The 14,114-nt window shown below is 42.1% G+C and overlaps 1 non-coding gene across 1 annotated transcript; it reads right to left on the bottom strand.

Moving 5' to 3' along the window:
- Positions 1-10,819: 10,819 nt before the first annotated feature.
- On the bottom strand, positions 10,820-10,894 carry Trnai-uau. Its single transcript has one exon. It is a non-coding gene; the product is annotated as a tRNA-Ile (tRNA).
- Between the last annotated feature and the right edge of the window lie 3,220 nt (positions 10,895-14,114).

Here is a 14,114-nt window from a genome sequence, read left to right as displayed (position 1 = left end):
CAGAAGGACCATGCAATTCCACAAATTCCATAGTTTGCCTGAATTGTTTAAGGCTTGGGGGAACATGGAGTAATTGCGGACGCCAGATAACAAAGCCAAATAAAGTTACGAATACTATTTATTACTGCAACTTTGATTAAATGAATCAATCTTAAATTCACATAATCAACGTAGATAAATTTTCGATACCAAATCGAATATTAACAAAAAAAAAAAACACCTTTGTGTCCGGAATTTCCACACAAAGCATGGGGTAATTACAGATCATCTGTGGGTTAATGACTGACATAGTCCAATAAGTCGCAGATAAATCCCCTTGATGTACTTTCATCACTCGCACAGTTTTCGTAGGCCCATAAATTATATTTGTAGCATTTTATCCAATCTTTAGTGGTATGATCTTCATTCTTTCCTTCGCACGTTAGGCAATAATACTCATTCTCCATCGCAGCTCGTTCACTGACCTTGCGTGGTATGTCCTTTCTTGAACCTTCATCTTAATTAAATCATCTGCAAATGCTTGAAAGTTCTTGACACCTTTCTTACCTTCCTTTGTTTCGTCTGCTCCTAATTGTTTCTTCTCTCGTGTTTTTCTTCCAGAATATTTTCCATAGGAGAACTGGGTATTACAGCTGGATGTCGTTTTATGACGTTTTCTTTACGTTTCGGATGTGGCAGTTTGAGATCATTAGGGCTAAGAATATCTCCAAGTGGAATTGATTTCTTCAAGTGGAGTTGATTTTTCCAAAAGGGTTTACTGGCCTCTGATGCACCTTTAGTGGCGATAGTAGGCCTATCCGCGTAGAAAGTGTCACTGCTCTTTGCACTTTTCATGTCAATGCTACATCTACTTGTACATTGTCACTGATGTCATATCTAAGAAATGTTCAGCAAATCTAGTTGTATCTATTGGCAAAACACAAGCTGCCCGGAAACCATTTGCTGTTTTCTCTATATTGCTGATGCGACTGAAGGCTTTCGTGAAAATTTCGATAACTTCATACTGTGTAATTCGTTGGCCTACGTTTGAAGCCATGTACAAGTCACATACTCTATTGCATGAAGCCTTTAGAGGTCCAAAATTTGTCGTTTCCAGTGGTCGCTTGCGATGTGATGTATGTGGTGGAAGGGATGACAGTATTATTCCATTCTGGCAACAAAGCACATAGCATGACTGACTAAAATAAGTGGAATCGGTTCTGCAACAATTGACGCACCACAAGAGATGAAGTGGTGTAGCCAGTCTACGAACACGTAATAAAATGAAACACCTGCAGCCCTCACTTTGCTTTTATTTATTATATTGCGACCAGTTTCAGTGACTCAGTACACCATCTTCAGGCCATAACTGACTCTAAGCGGCTGAAGTCCAATCGTATACACGATTCCATCAGTGGCCAACATCTATGAACTGGCTTCCGTGGAATACTGTAACAGCTATGTTGTGGCTGCAACCATCAACTACCAACTTGATAGCTGCAGTCACAACATCGCTGTTACAGTATTCTACGGAAGCGATGTTCTCGTTGATCCAACCAGAAATCGCTAACTGGTGCTATCATACCAGCATTGCCTCCACGCAATAACTGAGCATTCATTCGCTTCCTCTTAAAGATAAAAAACGCAGAGACTTACTGTCCTCAAGCACTAAATGCGCAAGCAACTAATGTTGTGTGCCTCTTTGACCACTTGTTGCCATGCCCACTTGTTTCTGGCCCTTTGGTGCTAAAATCTTTGAATTTCTTTGTACATTAAAAATGCCGGTCTCATCGACGTTGTAAATACGCTTAGCATCAAAGTGAGTTCGATTCTCGGTCCGGCACACAGTTTTAATCCGCCAGGAAGTTTCATATCAGCGCACACTCGGCTGCAGAGTGAAAATCTCATTCTGGAAGGTGATATTTTGTTTGCAAAGCTTGCAAGTTGTTGAAGAACGTTACCACTTCCGTTTCATTAAAAGCTGCAATTCTATTGATGGAAGTGGACTCAGGATACCGTGGAGAAATATTAAGATCCCTTTTTTTAAAAAAAAAAAAAAATCCGTAGAGCCAGATTTTCCTGTCATTTGGGATATTTTGTCAAAATGATGCTTCAAATTATTGATCTCAGCAAATTTCAAAAATGGCTCTGAGCACTATGGGACTTAACATCTGAGGTCATCAGTCCCCTAGAACTTAGAACTACTTAAACCTAACTAACCTAAGGACATCACACATATCCATGCCTGAGGCAGGATTCGAACCAGAGACCGTAGCGGTCACGCGGTTCCAGACTGAAGCGCCTACAACCGCCAGGCCACACCGGCCGGCCTCAGCAAATTTGAAAGCTATTTTCCACACCATGGTTCTCTCATAAAATACTTTACTGTCGAGCCATTGCTGCTCTCTGTTTAACGTTTCTTCACCTAAGTGCGTGGTTTGTCGATGAGGGCGTGGTAGGCGGGTGTTAGAGCACTGTGGAGGGCCATTGTTGGGGGGAGGGGGGGGGGGGGGGGGGAAGGGCGGGGACGAAACGTTAGGCGCTGTCTCGATGAAGAGGAGAGTTGAAGCGAATCAGCGAACCGCTCCATGGTTGAGGGAGGAGAGAGGGAGCTGTTTGTCGTTAGTCCAGCACGGCGGCTTGTGCGATTGGCACAATACGTCACTGAAGCAATGCTGTTGATTTCAGTAAGACTGCCACATGTGGAGCTGAAGACACACGTTTATTGCTTCTGTTTCTAGTACATATTTTCTCGCCTCAATACTTACGACCGTCTCTAACTTGGTTTTGAATAGACGGTTAGTTGTACGTTGCGACAGGTAAAGGAAGTGACTCGTGCGTTAGTGTGTTCCCGTGCCGTGACGTCAAGTGATTTGTCACGCATTTAAATTTCTGCTTGTCATATGCTGCCATTTATATGTTATATTTTACGAATTTATTTCTTAAAGTGGGTTTCTTCTAAAGTCTTGGTTTAGTGTGTTGCACGCTGTTTTGTGTAGTGGGAAGCAGGTGATATATTTGTTAATCTGTAGATAGGGCTCATAAGCTTAGAATATTTGACTATAGTGACTGTATCGGCGATCTTATTACTCTGTTCATTAATGGAAATGTAATATTCATGTACTACTGACTGTCTGCATACCGGAAATTGTTCCACCTTGTTGCTTATGCTATCGTAATTTTAGACCTTAGTTTGGTTTGCAATGAGGATGAAGCGCTAAGGTCTGTTTTTTATGATAAAATTCTGTTCCAGGATCAAAAATGGTGAAATGGCTCTAAGCACTATGGGACTTAAAATCTGAGGTCATCAGTCCCCTAGACTTGTAGTTGTTGTTGTGGTCTTCAGTCCGGAGACTGGTTTGATGCAGCTCTCCACGCTGCTCTATCCTGTGCAAGCTTCTTCATCTCCCAGTACCTACTGCAACCTACATCCTTCTGAATCTGCTTAGTGTATTCATCTCTTGGACTCCCTCCACGATTTTTACCCTCCACGCTGCCCTCCAATACTAAACTGGTGACCCCTTGATGCCTCAGAACATGTCCTACCAACCGATCCCTTCTTCTAGTCAAGTTGTGCCACAAAATTCTCTTCTCCCCAATAACATTCAATACTTCCTCATTAGTTATGTGATCTACCCATCTAATCTTCAGCATTCTTCTGTAGCATCACATTTCGAAAGCTTCTATTCTCTTCTTGTCCAAACTATTTATCGTCCATCCTTCACTTCCATACATGGCTACACTCCATACAAATACTTTCAGAAACGACTTCCTGACACTTACATCTACACTCGATGTTAACAAATTTCTCTTCTTCGTTGCCAGTCTACATTTTATATCCTCTCTACTTCGATCATCATCAGTTATTTTGCTCCCCAAATAGCAAAACTCCTTTACTACTTTACGTGTCTCATTTCCTAATCTAATTCTCTCAGCATCAACTTAAATCGACTACATTCCATTATCCTCGTTTTGCTTTTGTTGATGTTCATCTTATATCCTCCCTTCAAGACACTGTCCATTCCGTTCAACTGCTCTTCCAAGTCCTTTGCCGTCTCTGACAGAATTACAATCTCATCGGCCAACCTCAAAGTTTTATTTCTTCTCCATGGATTTTAATACCTACTCCGAATTTTTCTTTTGTTTCCTTCACTGCTTGCTCAATATAGAGATTGAATAAAATCGGGGAGAGGCTACAACCCTGTCTCACTCCCTTCGCAACCACTGCTTCCCTTTCATGCCCATCAACTCTTATAACGGCCATCTGCTTTCTGTACAAATTGTAAATAGCCTTTCGCTCCCTGTATTTTACCCCAGCCACCCTCAGAATTTGAAAGAGAATATTCCAGTCGACATTGTCAAAAGCTTTCTCTAAGTCTACAAATGGTAGAAAAGTAGGTTTGCCTTTCCTTAATCTAGCTTCCAAGATAAGTCGTAGCGTCAGTATTGCCTCACGTGTTCCGATATTTCTACGGAATCCAAACTGATCTTCCCCGAGGTCGGCTTCTATTAGTTTTACCATTCGCCTGTAAAGAATTCGTGTTAGTATTTTGCAGCCGTGGATTATTAAACTGATAGTTCGGTAATTTTCACATCTGTCAACACCTGCTTTCTTCGGGATTGGAATTATTATATTCTTCTTGAAGTCTGAGGGTATTTCGCCTGTCTCATACATCTTGCTCACCAGATGGTAGAGATTCGTCAGGACTGGCTCTCCCAAGGCTGTCAGTAGCTCTAATGGAATGTTGTCTACTCCCGGAGCTTTGTTTCGACTCAGGTCTTTCAGTGCTCTGTCAAACTCTTCACGCAGTATTATATCTCCCATTTCATCTTCATCTACATCCTCTTCCATTTCAATAATATTGTCCTCAAGTACATCGCCCTTGTATAGACCCTCTATATACTCCCTCCACCTTTCTGCTTTCCCTTCTTTGCTTAGAACTGTGTTTCCATCTGAGCTCTTGATATTCATACAAGTGGTTCTCTTTTCTCCAAATGTCTCTTTAATTTTCCTGTTGGCAGTATCTATCTTACCCCTAGTGAGATAAGCCTCCACATCCTTACATTTGTTCTCTAGCCATCCCCGCTTAGCCATTTTGTACTTCCTGTCGATCTCATTTTTGAGAAGTTTGTATTCCTTTTTGCCTGCTTCATTTACTGAATTTTTATATTTTCTCCTTTCATCAATTAAATTCAATATTTCTTCTGTTACCCAAGGATTTCTACTAGCCCTCGTCTTTTTACCTACTTGATCCTCTGCTGCCTTCACTACTTCATCCCTCAAAGCTACCCATTCTTCTTCTACTGTATTTCTTTCCCCCATTCTTGTCAAGTGTTCCCTTATGCTCTCCCTGAAACTCAGTACAACCTCTGGTTTAGTCAATTTATCCAGGTCATATCTCCTTAAATAGCCACTTTTTTGCAGTTTCTTCAGTTTTAGTCTACAGTTCATAACCAACAGATTGTGGTCAGAGTCCACATCGGTCCCTGGAAATGCCTTACAATTTAAAACCTGGTTCCTAAATCTCTGTCTTACCATTATATAATCTATCTGAAACCTGTAAGTATCTGCAGGCTTCTTCCATGTATACAGTCTTCTTTTATGATTCTTGAACCAAGTGTTAGCTATGATTAAGTTGTGCTCTGTGCAAAATTCTACCAGGCGGCTTCCTCTTTCGTTTCTTACCCCCAGTCCATATTCACCTACTACATTTCCTTCTCTTCCTTTTCCTACTGACGAATTCCAGTCACCCATGACTATTAAATTTTCGTCTCCCTTCACTATCTGAATAATTTCTTTTATTTCATCATACATTTCTTCAATTTCTTCGTCATCTGCAGAGCTAGTAGGCATATAAACTTGTACTACAGTGGTAGGCGTGGGATTCGTATCTATCTTGGCCACAATAATGCGTTCACTATGCTGTTTGTAGTAGCTTACCCGCATTCCTATTTTCCTATTCATTATTAAACCTACTCTTGCATTACTCCTATTTGATTTTGTGTTTATAACCCTGTATTCACCTGACCAAAAGCCTTGTTCCTCCTGCCATCGAACTTCACTAATTCCCACTATATCTAACTTTAACCTATCCATTTCCCTTTTTAAATTTTCTAACCTACCTGACCGATTAAGGGATCTGACATTCCACGCTCCGATCCGTAGAACGCCAGTTTTCTTTCTCCTGATAACGTCAGGAGATCCGAATGGGGGACTATTTTACCTCCGGAATGTTTTACCCAAGAGGACGCCATCATCATTTAACCATACAGTGAAGCTGCATGCCCTCGGGAAAAATTACGGCCGTAGTTTCCCCTTGCTTTCAGCCGTTCGCAGTACCAGCACAGCAAGGCCGTTTTGGTTAGTGTTACAAGGCCAGATTAGTCAATCATCCAGACTGTTGCCCCTGCAACTACTGAAAAGCCTGCTGCCCCTCTTCAGGAACCACACGATTGTCTGGCCTCTCAACAGATACCCCTCCGTTGTGGTTGCACCTACGGTACGGCTATCTGTATCGCTGAGGCACGCAAGCCTCCCCATCAACGGCAAGGTCCATGGTTCATGGTTCATGGTTCCGTTAAACAATGGTTTTACCCGGCAATATCATTCTTTTCTGCCAGTTTCAATTGACTAATAGCCCTTTAAGAGATACTGTAACATGATGTCGAACAAACCTTTTGTGTCAACACTTAATGAAAAGATTAATGTAATTAAGGCGAGTGAGAAAGACAAACTCTCTGTGCGCGAAACTATGTTGCGTTTCAAATGCGGTAAAACACAATTTTATGAGACTTTAAGAAACAAGGATAAGATTCGGGATGAATGGGTGAAAGGGAACAGGCAATTGAAAAGAAAGGCAAAGAAAACTGAAAGTGAAAAAATTAACGAAACTGTGTGGGAATGTTCGGAAAGGCGTGGGCAAAAAACTTAACATTTACTGGTCCGATGTAGCAGAGGCTCTGAAAGTCGGTAAAGAGCTTGGAATTATGGAGTTTAAGGCATCCACAGAATGGCTGGACAGTTTCAAAGCTAGGCACATCATCTTGTGGAATTTCTAGACTCAGAACTACGTAAATGTAACTAACCTAAGGACGTCACACACATCCATAACCGAGGCGGGATTCGAACCTGCGACCGTAGCAGCAGTGCAGTTCCGGACTGAAGCGCCTAGAACCGCTCGGCCACAGTGGCCGGCGCATCTGAAACAGATGTACTAATTGTGTAGGGGTGATTATAGACTTACGCGATTACCCCAGTCAAAACGTCCAGCATTATCCGACACATAAGTAACACAAAACGATGTTTCTATTTGAAGTTAGAATCGCATGATGCACACGGCGAGTACGAAAAAACGTTGTTTAATTAAACGCTAATTCTCAAAAACGATACCGCGTTTCTGTGTTACACCTAAGATATTATATGTACATCTATTCAAGTTTACTCATATGTTACATGCAATCGTTGAAAAAATATGAAGTAAACATATATTGTAGAGCGAGCGCGGCATCAATTTGCAACTGTCTATTTGATACTGTGTTCAGGCTCGATTCAGCACTACGCCATTGGAATATCTTCCATCCTTCTCTAACTCTGTCAAACATACGTGACCTTCATTATCCGTCGTCCGTGTTTGCCGCACTCTCCCCTATGCAGGCTTCGTTCCTTTGAGAAGAAAACAAACGATTCCCTTCCTTATCCTTCCTCGAAGCAAACATGAGCTCCGCCTCTAATGGTCTCGTCATCGAGTAGACGTAAGATACTAAACTTCCTTCTATGCTTCCAGTATCATGTCCATTCCAAGCAAAGCGAGGTTCTTAATTCCCTTCTACCTTAACGCACTGTGCAAGATGCATTTTCTCATAAAAGACCCCTATGCGCCTATTTCGAGAAAAAGAGATGGTATGGTAGGTCTTTAACAATATTTGTTTATACACACTGCTCTTCCAAGTCCTTTGCCGTCTCTGACAGAATTACAATGTCATCGGCCAACCTCAAAGTTTTTATTTCTTCTCCATGGATTTTAATACCTACTAACTTTTCTTTTGTTTCCCTTACTGCTTGCTCAATATACAGATTGAATATAATTGGGGAGAGGCTACAACCCTGTCTCTTTCCCTTCCCAACCACTGCTTCCCTTTCATGCCCCTCGACTCTTATAACTGCCATCTGGTTTCTGTACAAATTGTAAATAGCTTTTCGCTCCCTGTATTTTATCCTTGCCATCTTTAGAATTGCTCAATATACAGATTGAATAAAATTGGGGAGAGGCTACAACCCTGTCTCACTCCCTTCCCAACCACTGCTTGCCTTTCATGCCCCTCGACTCTTATAACTGCCATCTGGTTTCTGTACAAATTGTAAATAGCTTTTCGCTCCCTGTATTTTACCCTTGCCATGTTTAGAATTTGAAAGAGAGTATTTCAGTCAACATTGTCAAAAGCTTTCTCTAAGTCTACTAATGCTAGAAACGTAGGTTTGCCTTTCCTTAATCTTTCTTCTAAGATAAGTCGTAAGGTCAGCATTGCCTCACGTCTCATACATCTTGCTCACCAGATGGTAGAGTTTTGTCAGGACTGGCTCTCCCAAGGCCGTCAGTAGTTCTAATGGAATGTTGTCTACTCCCGGGGCCTTGTTTCGACTTAGGTCTTTCAGTGCTCTGTCAAACTCTTCACACAGTATTATATCTCCCATTTCATCTTCATCTACATCCTCTTCCATTTCAATAATATTGTCCTCAAGTACATCGCCCTTGTATAGACCCTCTATATACTCCCTCCACCCTTCTGCTTTCCCTTCTTTGCTTAGAACTGGGTTTCCATCTGAGCTCTTGATATTCATACAAGTGGTTCTCTTTTCTCCAAAGGTCTCTTTAATTTTCCTGTAGGCAGTATGTATCTTACCCCTAGTGAGATAAGGTTCTACATCCTTACATTTGTCCTCTAGCCATCGCTGCTTAGCCATTTTGCACTTCCTGTCGATCTCATTTTGAGACGTTTGTATTCCTTTTTGCTTGCTTCATTTACTGCATTTTTATATTTTCTCCTTTCATCAATTAAATTCAGTATTTCTTCTGTTACCCAAGGAGTTCTACTAGCCCTCGTCTTTTTACTTACTTTGATCCTCTGCTGCCTTCACTACTCCATCCCTCAGAGCTACCCATTCTTCTTCTACTGTATTTCTTTCCCCCAATTTTGTCAATAGTTCCCTAATGCTCTCCCTGAAACTTTCTACAACCTTTGGTTCTGTCAGTTTATCCACTTCCTGTCTACTTAAATTCCCACCTTTTTGCAGTCTCTTCTGTTTTAATCTACAGTTCATAACCAATAGATTGTGGTCAGACTCCACATCTGCCCCTGGAAATGTCTTACAATTTAAATCCTGGTTCCTAAATCTCTGTCTTTCCATTATATAATCTATTTGCTACATTTTAGTATCTCCGGGATTCTTCCATGTGTACAACCTTCTTTTATGATTCTTGAACCAAGTGTTAGCTATGATTAAGTTATGCTCTGTGCAAAATTCTACCAGTCGGCTTCCTCTTTCATTTCTGACACCTAATCCATATTCACCTACTATGTTTCCTTCTCTCCCTTATCCTACTCCTTAATTCCAGTCACCCATGACTATTAAATTTTCATCCCTCTTCACTACCTGAATAATTTCTTTTATCTCATCATACATTTTATCAATTTCTTCATCATCTGCAGAGCTAGTTATCATATAAACTTGTACTACAGTGGTAGGCGTGGGCTTCGTATCTATCTTGGCCACAATAATGCGTTCACTATGCTGTTTGTAGTAGCTTACCCGCACTCCTGTTTTTTTATTCATTATTATACCTACTCCTGCATTACCCCCATTTGAATTTGTATTTATAACCCTGTATTCACCTGACCAAAAGTCTTGTTTCTCCTGCCACCGAACTTCACTAATTCCCACTATATCTAACTTTAACCTATCCATTTCCCTTTTTAAATTTTCTAACCTACCTGCTCGATTAAGGGATCTGATCCGTAGAACACCAGTTTTCTTTCTCCTGATAACGACGTCCTCTTGAGTAGTCCCCGCCCGGAGATCCGAATGGGGGGCTATTTTACTTCCTGACTATTTTACCCAAGAGGACGCCATCATCATTTAACCATACAGTAAAGCTGCATTGGCTATTACCAGCTGAAATTTGTTACAGAATCAATTATTCTGTCTCCTCTCCCATTCCTTGTTCCAAGCCCATATTCTCTCGTAAGCTTTTCTTCTACGCCTTCTCGTACAACTGCATTCTAGTCCCCCATGACTATTAGATTTTCATCTCTCCTTACGTATTCTATTATCCTTTCAATATCCTCGTATACTTTCTCCATCTCTTCATCTTCAGCTTGCGACGTCGGCATGTATACCTGACCTATCGTTGTCGGTGTTGGTTTGCTGTCGATTCTGATAAGAACAGCCTTATCTCGGAATTGTTCACAGTAGCACACTCTCTGCCTTACCTTCCTATACATAACAAATTCTACTCCCGTCAACCATTTTCTGCTGCTTTTTGTTATCTCATTTCGGCCTTCTTCGTTTCATTTGTCCGGGGCGGACGTGTCATGACACCTGTTCAAGTTCATCGTTGATCTTTTTTTTTTTAAACGGAGAAGAGCTACCCTACCCCTGTGACCGAACATGCTGAGCCACCGTGCCAGCATCCCCTAAACCACGTGTGTATAACACTTCAAAACACAAACCACAAAAACCACAATACAAACTTAGAAGTATAAAATTAAAATGATAATTAAATTGACGCCCTAGCTGCAAGCAGGCGTTGATACACTTCATTGGGGACATGTTGAAAATGTGTGCCCCGACCGGAACTCGAACCCGGGATCTCCTGCTTATATGGCAGACGCTCTATCCATCTGAGCCACCGCGGGCACAGAGGATAGTGCGTCTGCAGGGACTTATCCCTTGCACGCCCCCCGTGAGATCCACATTCCCAACATTTCATTTCTACAAAGCTGCATGGTCATCGACGGTAACTGTTCTTTCGGGAACAGATACTACCGTCATATATAGTATAAAAATAACTATAAAACAGTGGTGTGCGAAAAAGCGTGCTGTATAAAACATAAGAAATGTGTTGTTCCTCAGAGCACGTTCCTCAGAGAACGAAGAGTTAGACTGCAAGTATTACTGTCCAACGACGAAACACTTCAAAGATGTGCTAGCAGACGGCATTTCTCGATGTAGGCGAGAAACCAAGCGGAAATCATCGTGAGTAAGAAACAACATACTGTTAACGAACTGTTTTTCGATTTTAAAAACAAACCAAATTGTATATGTCTGTAATTGTAAACATCTTCATTGACAGACCACTGATGATGCTCTTTACCTCAGTGAAGCGAAACGCATCTAGTGAAAAAGAAAGAAGCACACTAATTTTTTGTAGCTGCAACGACAGAATGAAAATACCCTAACGAACTGTAAAGCAACTACGGACAAAATGGCCACACAAATGAAGAATTTAATTTATACCCCTCGAAGTAAGACAGTCAACACCTACGGTATATGCGATATCTCTGGTTCCAAATTTTGTCTTCAATGTACGAACTGACATGTCTAAACATCTAAGGGAGTAAGAAATGGCGCAACAACTGTCACAATACATATCATACAGGGTGGTCAGAAACAGTCTCAAACGCTTGTAATTGTTCAGAAAAAAATTCGGCACGTTGTGCCGTTTCCTAGTTACTTAGCCCTTGGGGCGTTGCGCGCGCAAATTCAAGCGGCCCGCCAGAGACTGTGTCGCCAAACGTGAGCTTCGTTTGTTTTCCTAAATCCTAGCAAGAGAGTGACACAAAAATTTGACATGGGACGGTTGTAAGGGTCGAACCCGAGCCAAGGCTGACCAGTCTCGTCCCCTATCATATACGCTATGAGAACAGCTCACAGCCGGCCGGGGTGGCCGAGCGGTTCTAGGCGCTACCGAGCGGTTCTAGGTGCTGCAGTCTGGAACCGCACGTCCGCTAAGGTCGCAGGTTCGAATCCTGCTTTGGGCATGGATGTGTGTGATGTCCTTAGGTTAGTTAGGGTTGAGTAGTTCTAAATTCTAGGGGACTGATGACCTCCGTAGTCCCATAGTGCTCAGAGCCATTTGAACCAACAGCTCACACTGACTGTATGTGGCGCGCTGGCTGAATTTGCGCACAACGGCCTGATCGGCTAACTTCAGTGCTAATTAACTCGCAATCGGCGCAACGTATCGAACTTTTTTCTTGATAATCATTTCTCAGCGCAACCTACACTGCAACACCGTTACAAATTTGTCAGACTGTTTCTGACCACCCTGTTGCAAGGATTAATGACTTCCGATATTACGTAAAAATATTTTGAAGCGTCACTATACAGAACCACCAACATTCTCTGTACTAGCTTAAGTAATGTGATGTTCATTGAAGCAACACTAGGAACCTGGTTTGGAAATTATTACAAACTGGTGGATCGGAAAATAAGTCATGAAGACAAACAGCACCCTACCTCATGTCAGGCTAGAGAATAAATGCTGAATTACATAAATGCTGTCAGGAAAGGATTATTCTCTCTCTCCCTCTCTCCCTCTGTCAAATTAAGCACGAAAAGAAAAGCAAAAAATTTAAAAAATGTTGTACAGCTTTTTCTCTCTAAAGATGACTTTTTAGATTACTATGGTTTATGGCAAGAAATGGCTTAGAAGCCAACTGAGCAAAGCAAATTATTACGTTTCGATAGCACAAATTATCAGAAGATGGTCTAAAATTTTAATTCAGCATTCTTATTCTTTTGAGAAACTTGGATGCATGAGCTGTTAGGCTGATTATCCGATAATTTTCACACATGTCGTCTCTTGCAGTCTTCAGAATTGTGTGGATGATATTTTTCCGAAAGTTAGATGGTGTGCAACCAGACTCAAACACTCTACACGCCAACGTGAATAATCGTTTTGCTGCCACTTTCTCCAACGATTTTAGAAGTTCCGATAGAATACTATCTTACGTCGTCTACAGCATTTCAAATTCTGATTCTCATACACGGTCCTCTACCTCCTCCCTGTCAATTGCTGTTTCTTCCTCTATCACACAGAGCGATGTAGCGCAGTGGTTAGCACACTGTACTCGCATTCGGGAGGACGACGGTTCAAACGCGCTTCTGGCGTCTTCCGTGATTATCCTAAATCACTCCAGGCAAATTCCGGATGGTTACTTTGAAAGTTCACGGCTCACTTCTTTCCTAATCCGACGGGGCCGATGATCTCGTTGTTGGTCCACTTGCCCGAATCAACCAACCAACCAGTGCAATTCCCATTACACTCTTAATATTACCACACTTGCCTTTACTTTCACCGAAGATTGTATGCTGAATCAGTCTCCCGACAATCATTTCTTTTTCGATTTCTTCACATTTTTCATGCACTCTTTTCTTACAATTCCTACTTATTTCATTCCTAAGTGACTTATATTTCTTATTCCTTAATTTCCCGGCATATTTTTGTACTTTCTTCGTTAATCGACAACTGAAGTGAAACTTCCTGGCAGATTAAAACTGTGTGCCCGACCGATACTCGAACTCGGGACCTTTGCCTTTCGCGGGCAAGTGCTCTACCATCTCAGCTACCGAAGCACGACTCACGCCCGCTACACACAGCTTTACTTCTGCCAGTATCTCGTCTCCTACCTTCCAAACTTTGCAGAAGCTCTCCTGTGAACCTTGCAGAACTAGCACTCCTGAAAGAAAGAGCACTTGCCCGCGAAAGGCAAAGGTCCAGAGTTCGAGTCTCGGTCGGGCACACAGTTTTAATCTGCCAGGAAGTTTCATATCAGCGCACACTCCGCTGCAGAGTGAAAATCTCATTCTGGAAACATCCCCCAGGCTGTGGCTAAGCCAAGTCTCCGCAGTACCCTTTCTTTCAGGAGTGCTAGTTCTGCAAGGTTCGCAGGAGAGCTTCTGTAAAGTTTGGAAGGTAGGAGGCGAGATACTGGCAGAAGTAAAGCTGTGAGTAGCGGCCGTGAGTCGTGCTTCGGTAGCTGGGATGGTAGAGCACTTGCCCGCGAAAGGCAAAGGTCCCGAGTTCGAGTCTCGGTCGGGCACACAGTTTTAATCTGCCAGGAAGTTTCATACC

Source organism: Schistocerca piceifrons, chromosome 1 (genome assembly GCF_021461385.2).
Source record: "Schistocerca piceifrons isolate TAMUIC-IGC-003096 chromosome 1, iqSchPice1.1, whole genome shotgun sequence".
NCBI classification, from domain to species: Eukaryota; Metazoa; Arthropoda; class Insecta; order Orthoptera; family Acrididae; genus Schistocerca; species Schistocerca piceifrons.
This window is presented reverse-complemented; position numbering and strand designations above follow the sequence as displayed.